Genomic DNA, 6,101 nt, shown 5'->3' on the forward strand with positions numbered 1-6,101 from the left:
GTCTATGTCTTCCGGACCCCCACACTGTCAAAGCAAAATGAGTTTGTTTACCAGGATGTTACCAGTCATCTCTTTGGTAATGAAAGATATTTTATGGTCTTTTACAGTAAAGTGTTGCTAATGATTTTCTCCTAAGACATGATGAGGCAGTGAACCAGGCAGTAGACGTGACGAAGTACCCGCCATGAACTTAGCTGGCTGATTGACTCACTAAAAATAACATGGAGTTTAGGTGAGGTTATATCTTTCAGGATTTAACACCAACTTTCAGTGTTAAAGTTCCATGTTTGGGTTATGCATTTAGTTGCTTTGGTAACCTGCAAACTAGTTGTGTGGGAATTGAAAAAGTCCTTGTAGTAGTGATCTCGTGCTCCGGCGTGATTGTTGTGTCATCACTCTGTCCGTCTGATTTTTCTTTGAGCGGACAGGTGTTCCCTGTTACTTTCAGTTCATTCAGAACTTCAGCTCAGCGTTTGATTTGATAACATGTCAAAGGTTCTCTTCAGGTTTGACCTTAATGTGAATAAGTACATCTGATTCTGCTGAACCTGAAAAATCCAGGGTTTGTGCAGATGAACAATATAAGTCTTCACATAGTAGGTGTGTTGTTAATGAAAACTGAAGTGTGAGTTATTCACTGCCCAGAAAAAATGAATAATCACTTAATTTAGGACGTGTCTACATGCTGGGGAAGTTTTCTGCAGTATTCACACCTCTCATTTACCATTAAAGGGACTTTTTAGTGAGAGAATTTTTTTCTAAATACTTTCCACAATGTGCATTTATTGAACCAAAATTTTTAATTTATTGTTGGATAATTCAGATGAGGATCACAATATGCTACATTGTGCACGCAAGTTATTACTTTGACCCAGGAAACCATATAATCAATAACATAGTTTCTTCTGTTTTTGTCTCTCTTCATCTTGATTCTGTTGCATCAGATTTTGATAGTTTGCTGAAGTGATTAATAGCTGAGAAAACTAAAAAAAAGATGTGAAATAAAATCTAGAGATTCCTTTGCCATGCTAAAAATGTTGTTTTGCAGTAGTTTCAAATAATGTCTCCACCTAGTGGTACACATTATAAAATAATTGTTAAAAATTGCCAAAGGAAACCAGAAGATTGCAATAAATCTTCATTTTGTCACAATAAAGATAGAGTAAGATTTTAAATTGTTTTCTGAAACTGTCAGGGAGCCAATGGATAGAAGCCAAAACTGGAGAAATATGATCTGTCCATCTAACTCCTCTCAGAACTCTGTCAGCAGCATTTTGGATCAACTAAAGACCTTTTAAACAGTTTATTTGGACACCCAGATAATAAAGAATTGCAATAGTCCAACATTTAACTGATAAATTAATGGATCGGTTTTTTTTTAATTAATGGAACAAAATGTTTCTAATTTTAGTGATATTTCGCARGTGGAAGAAGGCAGTCCTGGTAACATTTTTAATGTTGGGATTAAAAGACATATCCAGATCAAAAAATGACACCAAGTTTCTTTACATTAGAACTGGAGGCCAGATTAATGCCATCCAGGGGAAGTGAAAGGCTGCAAAATTTATTACTAAGATGTTCAGGTCCAAAAACCATAACCTCTGTCTTATCTGAGTTTAGAAGCACAAAATTAACCCAGAAAAGGTCATCTAAGATTCTGTCTTTAAGACATGCTTATAGTTAAGTGATTCATCAGGTTTCATGGATAAATATAACTGAGTATCATCAGCGTAACAATGGAAATTTATCCCATGCTGTTTAATAACTTTACCTAATGGAAGCATATGAAGTAAAGAGGACTGGTCCAAGCACTGAACCCTGAGGAACACCATGACTAATTCTGGTGTAAGATGAAGATTCATTATTAACATTAACAAACTAGAATCTGTCAATTAAATAAGACTTAAATGATTTTAGAGCCATTCCTGTAATCCCAATATCAAATTCAAGACTCTGTAATAGAATTTTGTGATCAATTGTATCAAATGCAGCACTGAGATCTTACAGGACAAGAATTGACACAAGTCCACTKTCTGAGGCCATGAGAATATCATTAGTAACTTTCACCAGTGCTGTTTCTGGGCTATAAGTTCTAAACCCTGACTGAAACTCAAATAGATGATTTTATGTCCAGATGTTTACACACATGATTTGCAACTATTTTCTCAAAAATCTTTTTTCAATAAATCAGAGATTAGATATTGGTCTATAATTGGACAGAGTTCCTAAATCAAGATAAAACTTCTTAAGTGAAGGTTTAATTACAAAAGCCATAAAGCTCTGTGTCACATAACCATTCACTAAAGACAGATTCAGCATATCCAAATGTAGATTTTAATGAAGGGACAATATTGAAATCCTCCAGTATTATGAAATTAGGAGCATTTTATTATTTTTGGTAGCATCATGTGGACGGAGACTTTTTCATAAACAGAGAAATGTCTTTAAAACAATATTTGGAGTAGTGGAGACAAGACCTTAAGAAGTATTTCTTACCTCATCAACTTATGAGAGTTATATAACTCAGTTTCCCAACAATTTGAGGTGGATTTGATTATTCAGAGGCACAAAAGGCTGTCTTCATGAGAGTGGACATGGCTTCAAGTTCACACCAAGGTCAAACTCTTCAATACGCACATTGGAAAACTTAAAAGTGTCCCCGATAAGACAACWGGAGATTAACTGAGTATGGTGTGGCAAAAGAAAGCAGAAACTTGGAGCTGTGTAGAAAAAATACTAACAAATCTTAGTAAACTAAAACATGGAGTCTTCCCAAATTCTTCCACAAAGATGAGAGGCTGATAAAGTCAGGAAAACAAATTCTTTAAGTTATTACTTCTAAGGGTGGTTCCACATCTTCTTAAAACATGTGCTGTGCTTAACTTTTCACATAATTCTTCCATATTTTACTTTAGTTCTTAATACATAAAGCAAACTTGTTGGCATAGTTGGCCATATATCTTTGGTAAATAAATAACAATGTCGTTTGTTGAAGGCTCCTCTTAGGTTTGAACTAATCTGAAAATCTAGGAAAGTACAGGTGATTTTTTTAATGTTTTTGCTTAAACCTTGGATTTTAATGCTCTGTGCTGAAGCTGTCAGCCTGAATTGTTCTTGAAACTTAATGTCCACCATGACTCAGTCATCACAATCTGTCTTATGGGAGTAAAGGAATATAAGAAAGATGTAAATTTTTATTTTACACTGAAAAGCAAATATTGAAAAATTTTGTAACAGATGTGTTTTTAGTTGCTTTTGGACTAAAAAGCATTCACCCACAGCCAGCTGCTGTGAGCAGCGAAGGAGCCTTTAAAATATTTAGCAGCAGATGAAGTTAGAATTTGACAGACGAATATCTGATGTTAAAAACAAAAGACATTTTACTAAAAATATTTTTTCAAATAAAAAACAAGTAGGTTGCACAGAGTTGATATGAGTATTAGAAATATTACATTAAATATGTTTGACCAAATAAAGTCAAAATCTTTTAACTCCACCATAATTTAGTCTTTTCATACATTCAGATTTATTGCTTCAGTCCTGTTTTGTTGGCAGGATAGTTCACTGGTCCTGACTGAACATTTCATTCTCAATTAATTTGCATTTAAAATCATTTCCAAACTGTTTCTTTAAATAAATAGATTTTACCATGAGTAATAATTTGAATTAAGTCGGTTCAATTAAATGATTTCAAGTTAAGTTTCTTGTTTCTTTAAATGCAGTTTTCCTGCTGATGATCAGATATGGTTAGTGTGAAGGCCGGCTTAAAGCATGTGCAGAAAATGACCACATATGGCTGACTGGGTTTTCTCAGTGTCACAGCCCTTATGTACGTCACAAAGAGGCAAAACAGCTTCTTATTTTTCATTCTTGTTGTCCTACGTGTTCGGTTCATCTGTGTCACTGCTGTTTTTCTTCCACTGCTTGAGTCAGAGCAGAATTAGATGAATTAAAACAAAAGCGCCAGTCGCCGTTTGAAGTTTGAGTAGAGCCGTTATTATGACTTCTCCCTTAAAGGTCAAGTTGAGCCACTGGCACGATAAAATATGTGGAGAGAACGGAGGGGGGGAAATGTTGAAATAACAAATCTGTCCTCACAGATGGCGCTTGGGAAAAACATGGCTCTGATCTGAGGTTGCCACCTCAACATTTTCAACAAAATTATCAGCTGAGTTCCACTGAGAACCTTACAGTGACATTAATACACCGCGATGCAAATGAGGTTTTCATCTCATCAGGATCAAGTCACTGAAAAAGAAACTGGGAACAAAAGAGCAGAAAATCTCATATTATAGATGTTTTCAAAATTTCCTTCTAACCATTATAATCTTAACTGGTCTTGATTACACTGCTGGTGCTGGCTTAGGGATTCTAGTGGTCCCCCACCCTCAGGCTTAACCCTAACCTCCACCAGCTGGGTGTTTACACCACTCTGCCACTTTTCCTGTGAGTAAGTCCACTGAGCAAAAGGTCTGAGAAACTGAAGTCATTTCCAACGCAGCCAACGAGGAGGAGGCGCAGCCGTGAAGAAAGTGAACACAGGCTTTGATTAAGAATGTTATTGTAAAGAAATCTTTCTTCAAACAGAAAGGAAAGACTGCAGAGCAGAGAAACATAGAAGGTCCTGACCATGGTCCCCACATGCTCTTTGACCTCAGGGGTAATTTGTTGTTCTTAAAACAGATTGGCTAAATGTTCCGCACACTGAAGCGACGACCCGAAGTATAAATGTTCCAACTGTTTTCCTGGGTTTCAGCCTGGCTGCTAACCCTCTGGGAGATGATCAGACCAGGGACACCCCCCCCCCCCCCACACACACACACACACACACACACACCACCACCACCACCTCTTGTCTCTTCTTGTCATTCTCCATATTTTTTGTCCTCCTCGCGGTCTCTCCTCTCCCTTTTTTTTCAGGTTTGACAATGTCTTGGCAGCAGAGCTGACACGAAGAGTTCACTGAGGGGAAAGGCCAACCACGGGGCCTCAGGAGGGAACAGAACTTAAGATCTCTCTGCATATTTATGATTCTGCTCCCATATTCTTACCATAATCTMCTGAAAACACACACGTTGTTTGACAAATGGGATTCTTTGTTAGGTAGTGCTAAGCGATTTGTGGTGAAAAGTGGACAGATGATCCGTAAATGACCTCAGCAAAGCAGAGGTGTGATGGACGTTTGACCAGCCCCATTTGCCTTTTTGCCCTGCGTGTTTGTAGATTTAGGTGGAGAGGTCATGCAGAAGAGACTTGCTCTTCATGTTTTTGTTACAGCTTAGTCAGTCTGTGGCAATGTGAATATTGTGTAATGGAGAAAGCAATTAAAACAGTGGTTCTAAATCAACGCAGATGTCTTGCCACTTCACATAGTTTGAACCCTTTTTGCCATTTTGAGGCCCGCAAAACAAGAAATGTCTTATGGAAAATAGTTGGAAAATTGTCACCACTCTAAAGCTGTTTGKATGTCATAAAGCAGGACAGAATCTGTTTATTGCTGTCATCCCGAGGCAGYGTGTTTACACCCAGCCACACACATGGATGTGCTCCACAAGGAAGTGATGGATCTGTAGCTTAAAACGCTAAGAGCCCAGCTAAGTGTTTTTTATTTAGATGTGTGGGGAAAGAGCCCTCCAAGTTCAACCACTCTCTTCTCCTCACACACACACACACACACACACACACACGCGCGCGCACGTTTGTTTCTCGACCCCATGGGGACCTTCCATTGACTTCCATTCATGTTTTTTAGACTTTATAGCCTAACCCTGACCATATACTCTAAAATTAACCTCACAGAAACTTACCTGACCATAAAACTAACCTAAACCTTGGTCCTAAATCTAACCCCACACCTGTAACATGCATTTGGACCCGTGGGGACCTGACAATGGTCCCCATGATTCACTTTGGTCCCCACCTGGCTGCTTTTTTTGTAAAAAAATACCCCACGTTGTAGGAAAAACCCGTCCACACACACACACTATCCATGTTCTTTTTTCTGTCTGTAAGTCTAACCTGTGTTATGATGCATTGTGTGTGTGTGTGTGTGTGTGTGTGTGTGTGTGTGTGTGTGTGTGTGTGTGTGTGTGTGTGTGTGT

At 38.0% G+C, this 6,101-nt stretch overlaps 1 protein-coding gene across 2 annotated transcripts in view; it reads left to right on the top strand.

Moving 5' to 3' along the window:
• Positions 1-6,101, top strand: part of vps13b (vacuolar protein sorting 13 homolog B) — a 394,105-nt gene that overhangs the window by 346,300 nt on the left and 41,704 nt on the right. The gene's annotated exons all lie outside the window — the stretch shown is intronic.

Source organism: Austrofundulus limnaeus, unplaced genomic scaffold, assembly GCF_001266775.1.
Source record: "Austrofundulus limnaeus strain Quisiro unplaced genomic scaffold, Austrofundulus_limnaeus-1.0 Scaffold74, whole genome shotgun sequence".
NCBI lineage: Eukaryota > Metazoa > Chordata > Actinopteri > Cyprinodontiformes > Rivulidae > Austrofundulus > Austrofundulus limnaeus.